Below are 16171 nucleotides of genomic sequence, written 5' to 3'. Positions count from 1 at the left end.
AAAGAAATTAAAACTAAAGGGGGAGAATCCAACCAAAAGAAAAGGTTATGACAATGATAAGTCAATACATATGAGTTATAACCATCAATGTTAATGGTCTCAACTCACCAATCAAAAGAAACAGAATGCCAGAATGGGTCAAGAAGCAAGATCCAACAATATGCTGCATACAAGAAACACACTTAATTCAAAAAGAAACCCATAGACTGAAAGTTAAAGGGCAGAAAACAATACTCCATGTGACAGGAATAAAAAAAAAAAGCAGGAGTAGCTATCCTCTTTGCAGATCAAGTGGATTTCAAACCAACACTGATTAAGAGAGACAAAGAAGGACACTACATCCTTGTAAAGGGAACAATCCAACAGGAAGAGATGACAATCATAAATATATATGCACCAAACATGAGTGCACCCAACTATATAAAACAAATACTAATGGACATGAAAAATCATGTAAGCACTAATGCAATAGTAGTAGGGGACGTCAGTACCCCACTATCACAAATAGATAGATCAAGTAGACAAAAAAAAAAGCAAAACAAGTCCTCCATTTTGACGGCAGTGGAGGTTGGGGTGGGGTGCTGCTGCTGCCCACGTGGCTCACCTCTTCTGCATTGGAAGTGGTGGTACGGTGGCCTGGAAGCCTCCTCCTCTGTGTTGGGAGTCGTGGTACAGTGGCCCGAAAGTCTTCCTCTCTCTTTAAAACTCTGTCTTATGGTGGACTTCTGGGATTGTGACTCAGGTGAGATGCAGAGGTTCTCTTGATCTTGGCTATTTGGGGCTCTCTATGTATCACTTATCTGTATGTTTTATTCTTTTCCTATTTTGGAAAGTTTTCTGCTATTGTTTCTCTAAATAGTTTTTCATGCCCTTTGTGCTGTCTTCTAATTTATCACTTGTTCCACTTTATCTTAGTCTTCTTTAGCTGTTGGTTCCATTTTCCTTTTTCTCTTGTTATTTGTAAAGTATCTGTGAGCAACTGGTCTTTGAAAGCATTCTGATTTTCTGTCCTCACCTTGGTCATTTCTGCTGCCCACACTTTCAATATAATTTTTCATTTCCTGGATTTCTGTTTAGAACCTTCTCATGGACTCTAGTTCTTGGCTAAATGTTTTGTATTATTTTGCTTAGCTGAACTACCTTTTTATTAGTGTTTGTAAGATCCTTTTTATCACATCCATTATCTCAGTTATATCTTCTGTGAGCCCATTTAGCACCTCATTGATCTGTTCTTTTTGTTTGTTTTTTTCGGTACTGGGGATTGAACTTGGGACCTTGCCCTTGCAAGGAAGGCAGCGGCACCACTGAGTTAAACCTCTGGCCCCTCATTGATCTGTTTTTAATCTCCTCTGTTATCTTTTTGAATAATTGGGCTGTGTGTGGCTTTTGCTTTCCTCTCCCTCAATGCCCCACGGATTGGCTTTTGGAGAGTTGGGAGGTTTGGGAGGCATATTGTTGCCTGTCATCTCATGTTTCTTTTATTTTCTATATTGTTTTATTTTATTGATATTATTGGTACATTTTAGGTACACAATATAATGACATTCATCACTGGAAATTTGCACCTTTACATAATCTCTCTTGGTTCTTATTTTTCCCCCTTCCTCTGCCCTCCCTTCAACCCCTCCATCCCTCCCTATTTACAAAGACTTTGTTTCCAGTTTTTTATTTTCTCATATTAATTCCATTCCCTTCTTTCCTTTCCCCATCCCTCCAACTTCCCCTTCCCCTTTTCCCCTTTTCTTCCTATTTCACATCATCTATTACATCCTTCAGTCCTGATGAACACTCAGTTTCTCACACTGGAGAAAATGTTCAGTATTTACACATGTGTGTCCTATTTATTTCACTTAAGAGTATCGCCTCAATGTGCATGCACTTAGCTATAAATGTCTCTAATTTCTCACTTTTGATAGCTGAGTAGTACTCCATTTTATAAAAAAACCACATTTTCTTTATCCAGTCTCCAGTTGATGGGCAATAGGGCTGCTTCCAACTTTTAGCTATTACAAACTGTGCTGCTGTGAACGTGGGTGCACATATATCACTGTGGTATGATTCTTTTAATTCTTTGGGGAAGATCCCCAGCAGGGGAATAGCTGGGTCAAATAGGACTTCCAGTCCTAGTTCTTTGAGGTATCTCCATATTGACTTCCACAGTGGTTGCACCAGTCTACACTCCCACCAGCAGTGGAGCAGGGTTCCTCTTTCCCCACAGCCCCGCCAGCATTTGTTATTGGTTGATTTCATGATAGCAGCCATTCTTTCTGGAGTGAAGTGGAATCTCAGCATTGTTTTCATTTGCATCTCTTGAATGACCACTGATGTTAAACATTTTTTCATGTATTTATTTGCTATTTCTACTTCTTTGTCTGACAAATGTCTGTTCATTTCAGATGCCCAGTTTTGGATTGGGTCTTTAAATTTGGGAGGTCTGATCTTTTTAAGTTCTTTATAGATTCGAGATAGTAGACCTTTGTCTGAGGAAGAGCAGGTGAAGATTTTTTCCCACATTGTGGGTTGTCTCTTCACACTGCTGGTGGTTTCTCTTGCTGTGCAGAAGCTTTTTAATAAGAAGAGATCCCACTTGTTGATTGTTTGTGCTAGTTCACGGGCAACTGAGGTTTTGTTCATAAAATCTTTTCCTACACTGATGTCTTCAAGGGTTCTACCTAACCTCTGTTCCAACTGGTTCAGAGTTTCTATTTTAATATTTAGATCTTTAATCCATTTTGATTTTAGTTTAGTGCATGGTGAGAGATATAGGTCTAGTTTTAATCTTTGGCAAGTTGAAGCCCAATTTTTCCAGCACCATTTATTAAAGAGGCTATCTTTCCTCCAGTGAGGGTGTTTGCCTCCTTTGTTGAAGATGAGATGGCTGAGTGTGTCTGGCGTGGTTTCTGCATCTTCTAATCTGTTCCACTGGTCCTCAAGACTGTTTCTTTGCCAGTACCATGCTGTTTTTATCACAGTAGCTTTGTAGTAGAGTTGCAGGTTGGGGATTGTGATACCCCCTGCCATGTCTCTGTTACCTAGAATTGCTTTTGCTATTCTGAGTCTCTTCTTGTTCCAAATGAATTTTTGGATTGTTTTCTCGAGGTCTATGAAGTATGCTGCTGGGATCTCAATTGGAATTGCATTAAATCTATATAGCAGTTTTGGAAGTATGGCCATTTTCACTATATTAATCCTTCCCATCCAGGAGTAGGGGATGTCTGTCCATTTTCTGATATCATCTTCAATCTCTCTTTTCAGAGTGCCATAGTTTTCAGAGAAGAGGTCTTTGATTTCTTTCGTTAGGATGATTCCTAGGTGTTTCAGTTTTTTGGATGCTATTGTGAAAGGAATTATTTGCCCTATTTCTCTCTCAGAGAGTCTGTCATTGGTGTAGAGGAAAGCTATTGATTTTTGTGTGTTGACCTTGTAACCAGCTACTTGACTGAATTTGGTTATTAAGTCTAGAAGACTTTTGGTGGAGTTCTTGGGGTCTTCTATATAGAGTATCATGTCATCTGCAAATAATGACAATTTGACTTCTTCATTACCTATCTTTATTCCTTTTATTTCTTTCTCTTGTCTAATTGCCATGGCTAATGTTTCCAGAACTATATTGAACAAGAGTGGTGATAGTGGACATCCTTGTCTTGTTCCTGATTTGAGTGTGAAGGATTTCAGTTTTTGACCATTTAGTATGATATTGGCTGTTGGTTTTTCATAGATGGCTTCTATCAATTTGAGGTAGAGACCATCTATTCCAATTTTTTGTAGGGTTTTTATCATAAATGCATGTTGGATTTTGTCAAATGCTTTTTTCTGCATCTATGGAGATAATCATATGGTTTTTGTCCTTGGCTCTATTGATATAGTGTACTACCTTGACTGATTTTCATATATTGAACCATCCCTGCATCCCTGGGATGAATCCCACTTGATCAGGGTGTATGATCTTCTTGATGATCTTCTGCATTCTGTTTGCCATTATCTTATTAAGGATTTTTGCATCTATGTTCATTAGTGAGATTGGCCTATAGTTCTCTTTTTCAGTTGGGTCTTTCTCTGCTTTGGGGATCAAGGTGATGCTTGCTTCCAGGAATGAATTTGGGAGTATTGCTTCCCTTTCAATTTCATTGAAGAGTTTAAACAGTAGTGGCAGCAGTTCCTCTCTAAATGTCTTGTAGAATTCAGCAGTGAAGCCATCAGGGCCCGGGCTTTTCTTAGTTGATAAGTTTTTAATTACCTTTTCAATTTCATTGGTTGATATTGGGTTGTTCAGAATTTTTAGGTCTTCTTCGTTCAACTTTGGTAATTCATATGTATCTAGGAATCTGTCCATTTCTTCTGTGTTGTCCATCTTATTGGCATGTAGGTTCTGGAAGTAGGTATTGATGATCATCTGGATTTCTGCTGGGTCTGTTGTAATTTCACCCTTTTCATTCCTAATTGCATGGATTTGGGCCTTTTCTTTCCTTTTTCTGACAAGGTTGGCTAAAGGTTTGTCAATTTTGTTGATTCTTTCGAAGAACCAACTCTTGGCTTCATTGATTTTTTGTATCGTTCTCTTAGTCTCCATTGCATTGATTTCTCCTCTGATCTTTATAATTTCCTCCCTTTATGAGCTTTGGGGTTGTCCTGCTCTTCTTTTTCTAGAAGCTTGAGGTTCAGCATCAGGTTGTTTAATTGGGCTGATTCTGTTTTCCTAATATGTGTATTCACTGCTATGAATTTCCCTCGTAAGACTGCTTTCATTGTGTCCCATAGATTCTGATATGTTGTACTGTCATTGTCATTTAATTGAAGGAACTGTATGATTTCTTCTTTAATTTCCTCTGTGACCCATTGGTTATTCAGAAGTGTGTTGTTCAATTTCCACATGTTTATGAAATTTTTTGTTTCTTTTGCTGTGAATCTCCAATTTCCTAGCACTCTGGTCTGATAATATACAGGGGATAACTTCAATTCCTTTGCACTTACTTAAACATGTTGTATGTGTGAGTATGTGGTCTATTTTGGAGAATGACCCATGTGCAGCTGAGAAGAATGTGTATTCTGATTTTGTGGGGTGGAAGACTCTGTAAACATCTGTTAAGTTCATTTGTTCAAGAGTTCGATTGAGTTCTAGTATTTCATTACTTATTTTTTGTCTAGTTGATCTATCTATTTGTGACAGTGGGGTGTTGAGGTCCCCCACTACAATTGTATTAGTGCATATATGACTTTTCATGTGCGTTAGTATTTGTTTTATATAGTTGGGTGCACTCGTGTTTGGTGCATAGATATTTATGATTGTCATCTCTTCCTCTTGGATTCTTCCCTTTACAAGGATGTAGTGTCCTTCTTCGTCTCTCTTAATCAGTGTTGGTTTGAAATCTACTTGATCTGCCAAGAGGATAGCTACTCCTGCTTTTTTGGGGGTTCCTGTCACATGCAGTATTTTTTTCCACCCTTTACCTTTCAGTCTATGAGTTTCCTTTTGAATTAAGTGTGTTTCTTGTATGCAGCATATTGTTGAATTTTGCTTCTTGACCCATTCTGCCAGTCTATTTCTTTTGATTGGTGAATTGAGACCATTAATGTTGATGGTTATAACTGAAACGTATTGACTTGTCATTGCCATGACTTTTTCTTTTTGTTGGGTTCTCCCCCTTTACATTTAATTTCTTGTCATGCCAGATGGGTTCATTCTGCTTTGCTTCCTGGGGTTGTGATCCTCAATATCTGTTCCTAGGATATTGTGTAAAATTCTTTGGAGGGCTGGTTTGGTATTCACAAAGTTCCTAAGGTGCTCTTTGTCATGAAAGTATCTTATTTCTCCATCCATTTTGAAAGATAGTTTTGCAGGGTACATCAATCTGGGTTGGAGGCTGTTTTCTTTTAGGGCTTGGAATATGTCACTCCAAGCTCTTCTTGCCTTGATGGTTTGTGTTGAGAAGTCTGCTGTGATTCTGATGGGCTTTCCTTTGTATGTGATTTGTTTCTTTTCTCTGACTGCTTGGAGAACTTTGTTCTTCTGTTGTGTTTCTGGAATCTTAACAATTATATGCCTATGTGTAGATTTTTTTTGATCAAGGCTATTTGGAGTCCTATATGCCTCACTTATCTGTATGTCAAGCTCTTTTCCCCTGCTTGGGAAGTTTTCTGCCATTATTTCTGTGAAGAGATTTTTTTATGTCATCTCCACTCTCTCCTGTTTCTTCATTGAGCCCAATCAGTCTTATGTTATTCTTCTTTGCATCATCTAGCAGCTGCTGGATTGATTTCTCATGTTCCCTTATAATTTTGAAGCAATTTTTCTTTTCCTGGTCACTAATTGCAATCTTATCTTCTATATCTGTAATTCTGTGCTCACATTGGCTCATTCTGCTGTGTAGACTTTCGGTGGAGTTTTTCATGTCCTGGAAAACTATTTGCATCTGTTTTATGGATTCCATTTGTTTCTTATGTTGGGATTCCATCATGTTCCTGAGCTCCTCTCTAGATTTATTAATCATGTCTTCCACTAGGGGCACAATTTCTCCTGTTATGTGAGAAATTATTTCTGATTTCATTTTTTCCAGATCCCCTTTTGTTGCCAGTTCAGTGGGTCCAGGTGGTTGAGTATCAGAGTGTTCTATCTCATTTCCCTTTGGGGTTTCTGTAGGTGATCAGAAAGTCTGGTTTTGAGACTTGTTTACTTGTTTTTTCATTTCGACTGGGGCGGGGGGCTGTTAGCGCCTGCACGGATTACCTTCTCTGAGCTGGGAGAGGTGGGACAGGGACCGGGAGCAGTGGTAGGGATGGTGACCCAAAAGCCCTTTCCTGTGGGCTGGGAGCAGCCGGAGGGATGGTCACCAGGAATCCCCTTCCTCTGGACCAGGACCAGTGGAATGGGGGCTCAGAAGCCCCTACTTCTGGGCTGGGAGCGGTGGGAGGGATGGTGACCCGGAAGCCCCTTCCTCTGGGCCAGGAGCAGTGGGACAGAAGGTGGCCCAAAAGCCCTTTCCTCTGGGTTGGGAGCAGCAGGAAGGATGGTGACTGGGAAGCCCCTTCCTCTGGACCAGGAGCAGTGGGATGGCGGCTCAGAAGCCTCTGCCTCTGGTCCAGGAACAGCGGGACTTAGTACCTTGGTCTGGTGGTCTGGTGCCCTCTGCGTCTTTGTAGTGTGGAACCAGGTGGCTGCCTGTCTGCAGTGGGGTGATTCGGTGTCTTCTGCGCGACTCAGAACCTCGGTAGGGCGTTCACAGACCTGCCTGTCTGGAGCGGGCTGATTCGGCGTGTTCTGTGCGACTCAGGATCTCGGTAGGGGCATGCACAGACCTGCCTGTCTGCAGTGGGCTGATTCGGCGTGTTCTGTATGACTCAGGACCTCGGTAGGGGGTGCTTTTTCAGGATTTGTATAGCTCTTTTGCCCCGCCAGATTGCCAACTCTATGAAAGCAGGGGCCAACTGAGATTCATTTCTGCTACCCTAGTACCTCTCCAGCTCCTGGTCCTCTTCCATCACAGGGCAGCTTTCAGGATCCTTAGGCCTCCAGCACCATTTATTAAAGAGGCTATCTTTCTTTCAGTGAAGGTGTTTGGCTCCTTTGTTGAAGATAAGGTGGCTGAGTGTGTCTGGAGACTATTTTATTTTATTTTGTGGTCACTTAAAATGGAAAGATTTTGTTGTTAGGATGGATATCTCTTTCATTAGTTTGCTTTTCATTGATGCAGTTGGGGAGGGCATGGCTAACTAAACTCCTTTGCCTCTGTCCCAAGATCCAACTACCTCTGTTACTTTGAAGAGGAAGATGCAGTGTAATTCGCCCAGCACCCAGTTCTTCAGGAGTGGACTGAAGTATTTTTTTTTTTTTTTGGTATCGGGGATCGAACTTGGGTCCTTGCGCTTGTGCAGCAGGCGGCAAAACCACTGAGCTAAATCCCCAGCCCTGAAGTATTTTTAATGTCTTAAAAGTAATCCAGATATTAGCATATAGAGAAAACATATTAATAGTAAGCCTGGCAACATCAAGTAAATCAGCCACAGTAATATCATCCAAGACAAACTGAACCTACCATAAGAACGATTAGTGAATCACCTTTAACCTTAGAAATCTATAATTGTATTACAAACTCTAAGACATATCAAATATTGACATCTCGCTAATATCTACTAAATATAACTATACTTCCTGTAATGATAGAAAAGAATTCAATAGTAATAACATAGAGTTAACTGCTAAAGATTAATAAAGTTTAATGGTTATCCTATTAACAATATAGGGCAGTGGTGGTGAACCTATGGCACATGTGCTGCAGCAGGCTGTTTGCTATCATTGAAAGCTCTAAAAGGTTTGTCATCACTGATATAGGAGGTTGGGAATGGGAGAATGCAAGAAGAAACATTTGAAAAATTAAACAGTGGGAGAGGAGGAGGAGAGAAAAGTGAGACAAAGGATCCTATCAAGAAGTAGAAGGATATTTATAGAATTAGATAAAGGTAACAGAAAAAAACCAATGAGAAATAGAAGATTGAAGAAAAATGGGAGGGAAAAAGAAATAATATAGAGAACAATGGAAAAAATTCAAAAGGAAAAAGAGAAAAAAATTAAAAGTAAGAGAGAGAAGAAAAATACAAAGGAGAATTCTCCAAACCCCAATAAACAAGTGAAGAAGAAAGAAGAAAGAAAAAAAAAGGAGAAAGGAAATAAGTCCACAAACAGAAAAAAAATTTTTCTGTATTTTTGAGTGAGTGGTTTCCTTCCAAGATCCACAGGTTTGGAGCCCAACAAGTCATGATTTTTTCCACCTAGCCTCATGGCCTATGGGTTTTTGAGGTGTCCTCCTATTCCAAAACATGAGGCAATGTCCACTTTGAGATGTGTCCTTGCTCATGTTGGTAGATGGGGAAAGCACTAAGACTCACATCGGTGCTGGATGTAGGCAGCTGGGCAAGGGTTTCAAGTACTCAATGACAGCACTTTCAGACCCAGCTTTTTTTGAGTGCAATGGACCCAGGCCTGGCTTCTCACTGCGGGGTATGGGGCCCATTGTCCTAGTTACTTTTTTAGTTGCTGAGACAAAATACCCAACACCCAAAGTTAAAGGCGGAAACATTTATTTAGCTCCAGTTCATAGAGGTTTCAGTTCATAATTGGCTTGCTCCATGGCAGAGGGGCATCGCAGTGGAGAAACAATTCATGGCAGGCAGAAGGCAGCAAAATAGTGAAGAAACAAAGCACCAAGCAGCAAGTGACAACAAAAACCCTCTTTCTGTTTTTATCCAGGCTTATTATTTATTATCCAGGCTACACTCCTATAGGGTGGGTAGCACCCACACCCAGGATGTGCTTTCCCATTAACCACACTCAGAACTGTGCTAAACCAATCAGTGCACTAATTTAGTAATCACACACCCTTAATCCTAGCCACCTCTGAAAAAGCCCACCATGACCCTGTGAGGCTTTGTGGGGCCATCTAGACACAAGCAATAAAATCCATGTCTTTAGGCCTATATTTAAACTTCTCCAGGGATCTCTTTCTAGCCCTCTCCTTGTCCATGGCTATCTCCCAGATTTAAATAATCAAGCCCTTCCCAAAATAAAATAATAATTTAGCCCTTCCCTAAATAATCAAGCCCTTCCCCCAAATAACTGATTAAGCACTCTCTGGCACTATGGTGGGCTCTGTGCCAGGGTCTCTTTCTGGTTGTTACCTGCTCTGTGGAAGGAGTTCCCTCAGAGCAAACCCCACACTAGTTTTGCAGTTTACAATAGCTGTGGGCTCCAACACCATTTCCTCCTAGATGTCCCAGCCCTGGGAGCTTACCCTTCTTCGGGGGATCCAGGTTCTCCACCCTATGAGCCGGGAGCCAGGAAACTCTAGGTTGTTTTGTTCTTTTCTCTGCATTGCGGACCATCTCCCCAACTTCTCGGTAGCTTCAAAATTTCCAGTCAGTTCCTTCCCAACTCCTGGTGGTCTACTCTTTTGTCTTCATCAAATTATTTTCCAGTGTTTGGATTCCAGATTTCAGAGAGGCTGAATTTTGCTGCTGATCACCACTCTGCCATTTTCCTGTCCTGAAGTTCTGGATTGTTAAGAGGAGTACCTTTCTTGCAGGCCACTAGATTAGGTCATCTTAATGTAGTCAGGGATTGGCATGATTTTGAAATTCAGCTTCCGTTCTTCTGATGGGCAATCTTTTTAGTATACCATGCTCAAAATGCCTTAAAATTCTAGGCTAACTTCTCTGGATTCTTCCCCTTCCCCAAAATTTCTCACTTGCATTTTCACTTTCCAGTTATGTCAGAATTTGGTTTGATGTATCCAGGGTATCATTACTACTTCATGGCACTTTGTCTCTTGATGTTTTGTGACTTTTAATTATGTAGTCATGCTCTTGTTACTATCTCTGAGAAATCTTTAAGGCTGTGCCTTGGACCTTTCAGAGGATTTGTACAGTATTTGCTTGTGCTAGCTGCCAGGAAGCCCTACCAACTTCAAATCACTTTAAACAAATTTCTGAAGGAATTTTTGGGAAGAGGTCCTTCAATTTCACAGGAGGTGTGAATTCTTGCATCCTTCTCAGTTGAACAGGGAAAGGTTGGGGCTTGGCTGTGGATTTCTTAAGAGCAGAGTCAACACAATGAAGGTGTTGACCTTTGTATTCCCAGATTCATGCAGGGATCTCTGATCAGAACTCTGTGTGTTGTGCACAGCTCAGTATGTTTCCGGGTCTAGGACATTAAGAATCAACAGATGTCGTCGAGACAAAATCAGCTCATTCCTATATAATTTTGAGTTTTATGTGATTTCTGCCTTCTGATTATTTTCCTTATTGTCTCTCAGTAGAACTTTGAATGTATATAGAATATTTAAATATAAACATTAAAATACATCTAAATATTTTATTAATGATCTGGAAGGGATTTTAAAGCTGAGATGGTCTGTCATTTTACCACATGAATTTTATTAACATTCATTATTTAAGATAAATAAAATAAAAATTAAACTGATAATATCAGTATCTCTTATTTCTCTCTGTTTTACCCAATAATTGCCATTTTTATGGGAGTAGGGGCACTGAGAGCAGTCAGGAGTCCTGTGTTTCCTCCTCACTCCACCAAGAGTTGAGTCTCTTTGTATCGGCCACTTAAATTTCCCATCCTCAGCCTTTTCTTCCGCAAAATGCATAATATAATTCCCACAGTTTTAGGGAACTTTAAAGAATAAACTAGTTTACTGAATTGTGACCTCTTTGAGTCAACAAGTATTCAATGAACAACATGTATAAGGCAATTTTCCTAAGCACTAGGAATGCAATGAATGAAGCAGACAAAAGTGTGTGCACATGTGCGCGTGCACGTGTGGTAACAGACAAAATAAAAAGTATGTAATCTTTGGATGTCAAGTGCTGTGTCAACAATACAGGTGAAATAAAGGAGGTACTAAAAACGGGCACAGGCGCGAGTGTGTGTGTGTGTGTGTGTGTGTGTGTGTGTGTGTCTTTCTGGCACATGCCTGGCACTTCATAGCAGCTTAATGAATGAAGGAAGCATGAAGCTCACAGGACCCCTCTTAGCATGTCTGACAGACCCAGAACGGGTTGCCTCGGGACTGGGTAGAGTGGCTACCAGAGTCCTGTGTTCGCTGTCTCTGCAGGCTCTCAGCACTGGGTTTGGTTCAGTTTTCCAGATAAAAACGGGGAGAGGAACCCAGATCTCTTCCTCCTTCCACCCCCTATCCGCCCAAGTCTGGTGAAGCGCTCCACTCAGCAGGTGGCATTGTCCTGCTCCGGCCACGAGGGGCGGGGGACAGGACTGACCGACCCTCCTTGGGGGAGGCGGAATCCTCAAGTACGGGCGGTGGTGCACGACCAGGTGCACCGCCCACGCGGTCCGGGGAAGCAGCGCATGCGTGGGGCGCCCGGCCGGCAGAGGGCACTGTGGCGTCGCCGTGAGTCCCTCCTCCCTCCTGGTGAGTGCAGGGGCTTGGTTTTAAACTTGTTTACACGGATGGTCCTGGTTTTCTCCCTGTCCGTGGCTCGGTTTCCTCGTCTGCAGGTCGTAGCTTCTTACTCGGAGAGCCCGAAGGCTCCGGGGTCCGCGGGCCTGCCTGTGCCCGAGGGGAGATCAGCTCACAGGGAAGCCCCGTGGGGTTCCGGGCCGCTCTCCGCTCTCCCCTGGGTTCCAGCTCTGCCCGGGAACCTGAGCAAGCCACACCGGCCCTTAGGACCTCGACTGTTCCCAAGGCCCATGCTACTCAGGCCTCCCCTGCCGCAGACCCAGGTGGCGGTGCTGGGGGCCCCAGGTCAAAGCTGGAGCTACAGGAGGATTTGAGTGCTCCAAATTCTACTCTCCGGAACCTGTGAAGATGTGACCTCCATGGCAAAGGGGAATTAAAGGTGCAGGTGGGATTTATGTTACTAATCATTCGGGGGAAGCGGGCTGGGCTTATCCAGGTGGGACCAACGTAATCACGCGTGACCTCATGAGTAGGAGGGTGAACAGACAGCAGTGTGGAAGACCTCAGCATGATTTTGTGGCTTTGGACCTGGATGGAGGAAGGGGCCACCAGCCAAGGAAAGAGAGCAGCCTGTGGAAGCCAGGAGAGGTGAGGTAAAGGATTCTCCGCAGAAAGGGGTGCGGTTCTGCCAGCGCCTGGGTTTAGACCAGTGAGATCCCATGTTGGTCTCCTGGCTTCCGGAACTGTAAGCTCACATTTGTGTTATCTTAAGCCACCAAGTTTTGAGTGAATCATTACGGCAGCCTTAGGGAACCCAAACAAAATGCTTTGGGGCTGGAGGGTAACCTGTCTGCCCCTCAGGTTTTTGATATTACCTGAGAAGAGGGCGGATGAACCAGGTGGGCTCGGTGTAATGATGAGCGTCCTCCAGGAAGACAGAAGGGCAGGCGGGCGTTGCCGGCGTGCGGTGGCCCTCAAGGGCAGCCGACACCCTTCTCCCCTTGCTGAAGTCCCTTAGGAGCTGCTGGGGCAGGGCCTTCTGATCCCGGGCCTGTCCACGGTGGTGAGGGGGTCGCAGGGATGCGGCTGCCTTTCCTACCCAAGTTCTGACTTCGGATTTTCTGGACCATGTGGGATCTATACAACTGAATATGATCTCACGAATACTGGCTGCTGACGCTGAATTCTCAAGGAAATCAGTGTCCGCACTCTGGAACCCAGCCCCAGTCCAGTGTCCCTGAAAGAGTTGATAGTGGGTAGACTTTACGAGGGTGCATGCAGCCCTGTGTGTGTGTGTGTTGGGGGGTCCAAGGACTTCTCTCCCACCTCCTGCCAGCATTAAAACCCAAAGCTGTGTACTGAGAGAAGATCAGTCCTCCCCAGAGCAGCCGGGTGGAGGAGGGGTGTCGCGTGGTTGCAGATCTAATAGTTGGTTCCCTTTTCATCTTTTGGCCCTTTACTTCTTTCAAGACCAGCTATGCATTTCCATTGTGCCCGGCAATTTTGGGCATATTTCAGGTAGGTGTGGTTTCAGATGATCTGGTTTGCCATATTTCTGCAAATGAAAGTCCTTGAGAGTTCATGTTTGAATGTCAGTCTCCTTTCCCGCACTCAGCGCAGGCTAATCCTACTGTATTCACAGCCGAGGAGGGGAGTGGGAGGGGAGTCTCCCCACTTCCTGTTGCTGGCACTTGCTCTTCTGACATTGAGGTTGGAGACAGGGGTGGGCATGGTGTGCTGGTCTGTAGACAGCTTGCCTCCTCTTGCTCTTTGGGTTATAACTGATGCTCCAGCTCGCTGTCCACAGGATCTACCTAGCCAGGAGGTGGCCAGCAGCCCTAGGCTTCTGTTGCCTCCTCCACTGTTCCCCAGATGGTAGCCTCATGCTACATTCTGCTGCACAGGACTCATCCCTGAATCCCAGGTCTCTTTTCCTTCCCAGGGACTTCCACCCTTGGGTCTGGGCATACATGCCACAATCACCTCTTTTAGACTCAAAGGAGGATGCTCCTGTGTTTATCTCCCAAATCCTCTGTCCTTCTTTTCCATTTTCCTCTACAGTAGAAATACCTGATGATGCCTATTTTGTAGCAGACTGACTGCTATCTGGAATTCTTTCGAACTTAGTCATGCTGCTCCAGGGTAGGTGAGAAATATGGCCCACAGAGGAGAGGTGAATTCTTGGCTTTGAAGAATTCAAAGTTCCAGTTATCCAACTGGGTGGGGAAAGGGAAATTTTCCAGGTGGAAACCTAGAGGGCTGGAGAAAGCTGATGGCCCCAAGCTACGGGTTCCTTGTCTTTACTGGGGTCCAGAGAGGGGCTTCCTGCTGTCACAGTTGCCCTTGTCCTCCAGCCCTGCCGTCCTCCCAAGACTGGTGGCAGCAGAGTTAGGAGCCAGAGGTCTCTGGGTCAGGCCAGGATCCTTGTGTGAGGCTGCAGGGAGGTAGTTGAGAGATGCCACAGCCCAGCCTGGAAGTGACTGCGTGGCAGCCTGTGCACTCCAGGGTAAGGGATGGAAAAATTGCCCCAGACATTACCCACAATAACAAATGTATACAAAGACCTTGGATCCCAAGGACAGTGCCTCTACAACCGCTGTGACACCACCTTCATTTTGTGGAGGTCAAAAGGCAGGCACGTGGCCCTGGACTGGCTGGTATGGTGGAGTCACACTCAGGACTGTTGCAGTTTCTACCCAAATAGCAGACTGCCCTCTTCTCCCTGGAGCCAGTCCTCCCCAGGCCAGGAGCCTGACCTTAAATCTGAGACCTCTGCTGTGGGTGCTTGTGAATTGCTTGACTGGAGACATCATGATGCCTCATCGAAGCTCTTCTAGGGGGATGGGCCACACGCTGCCCAAGAGTCTGGCTTCTACTTGCCCTGGGGCCAAGCTATGGGAACAGCCTTGTTGCTCAGCTACTGATGGCTGGGATCCTCCCTTTTTCTCCCTCATACTCTCTCCCTCTCTCCTTCCCTTTCTCTATCTGAGGAACAAGCTGCCCACTCCTACCCCTCCCTACACCAGAGTCCTGAATGTCAAAGAAGCCTGAGAAGTTTCGGTGTTTTTTGCAAATTCTAGCCTGTGAGTGATACTGGCCCTTCTGAGCCTTGTGTCAGGACAGGGATGAGAAGTTCGGGACAATGCGTGCCCTGCTGGTCCATATGTAGCTGGGCACAGCTAGCTTGGAAGTCAACTGCACTCTGGTTAGTGACATCCGGTATTTCTGTATCTCAGGTCTTAGATGTTTTGCTCCTGGGGATATTTCCCAATGATGTGCACACAAAGGGACAGGAAAGAGGCAACTTATCACAGTAGGGTTTGGAAACCGTGGAGGCAGGTGGCAGAACCATTGAGCTAAATCCCCAGCTCCAAGACTGTTTTGACTGTTCTGATTTGGTTCCATTTCCACATGAATTTTAGGATGAGTTTTTACATTTCTGCAAAAAAACCAGTTACAGTTTTATTGGGAATTAAATTGAATCTGCAGATCAATTAAGGAAGTGTTGCAGTCTTAATGATTTTACATCTTCCGATCCTAGGAACAGAGTGCCTTTTCATTTACTTTGTATTTTTAAATTTCTTTCAATAATGCTTTTAGTGTACACACCTCACACTTCTTTGTTTAAATTATTTCTAAGTATTTTAACTGGTGCATGTTATCCAGAGTAATGGGTTTCATTTTGGCACAATGGCGCATGCATACAGCATACTTCGATCATTTTCACCCCTGTAACTCTTATAACCACTTCTTTCTACCTCTTCCCTCCTCTCTCTGCTGGATCACATTCTTCATCTCTAATAATGGTCTTCTATTTTCCTGTCATCTCTCCTTTTTAAAACATTTTCTCCAATTTTTAAGATTTTATATAAAACATGCACTGTCTTTACTTTCTGAGGGTTTGCGTAATATAATGGACCCCAGTTCCATTATTTTCCTGTAAATGAAATGATTGTTTTTTTGTTCTTCCTCCTGAATAATATTGTTTCATTCATTCTTCTGTTCTTGGGCCCCCAAGCCATTTCCACAGCTTAGCTATTATGATGCAGCACCCATGGGTCTGCGGGTAGCACTGCAGTGTGCTGTCTTCAGTTCTTTCAGGAATATGTCAAGGAGTGACACTGTTAGATCAAATGGTATCTCTAGTGTTAGTTCTTTGAGGAACCTCCATTCGTGTGGCCATAGTGGTTATACTGACAAAAAGTGAAGAAGGGTTCCTTTCCCCCCATATTCTTGCCAACGTTTACTGTTCT

The 16171-nt window shown here is 43.6% G+C and overlaps 1 long non-coding RNA gene across 14 annotated transcripts in view; it reads left to right on the top strand.

Annotated features, from left to right (window-relative positions):
* The first annotated feature begins 11871 nt into the window (after positions 1-11871).
* LOC106010010 (uncharacterized) overlaps positions 11872-16171 on the top strand; it is a 38902-nt gene continuing 34602 nt past the window's right edge. For 9 of the 14 annotated variants that reach the window (XR_015441667.1, XR_002397472.2, XR_015441672.1 and 6 more), the window contains exon 1: positions 11891-12363. This is a non-coding gene — a long non-coding RNA (uncharacterized LOC106010010). Of the gene's footprint in view, positions 12364-12451; positions 12567-16171 lie in introns of all 14 variants that reach the window. The other 5 variants (XR_015441673.1, XR_015441671.1, XR_015441669.1 and 2 more) reach the window with 5 other exon arrangements.

This window comes from Heterocephalus glaber, unplaced genomic scaffold (genome assembly GCF_053883595.1).
Source record: "Heterocephalus glaber isolate CG9 unplaced genomic scaffold, H.glaber_assembly_v1.0 deba00001531, whole genome shotgun sequence".
NCBI lineage: Eukaryota > Metazoa > Chordata > Mammalia > Rodentia > Bathyergidae > Heterocephalus > Heterocephalus glaber.
The sequence above is the reverse complement of the archived record's forward strand: the minus strand, read 5'-3'. Positions and strand labels throughout refer to the sequence as shown.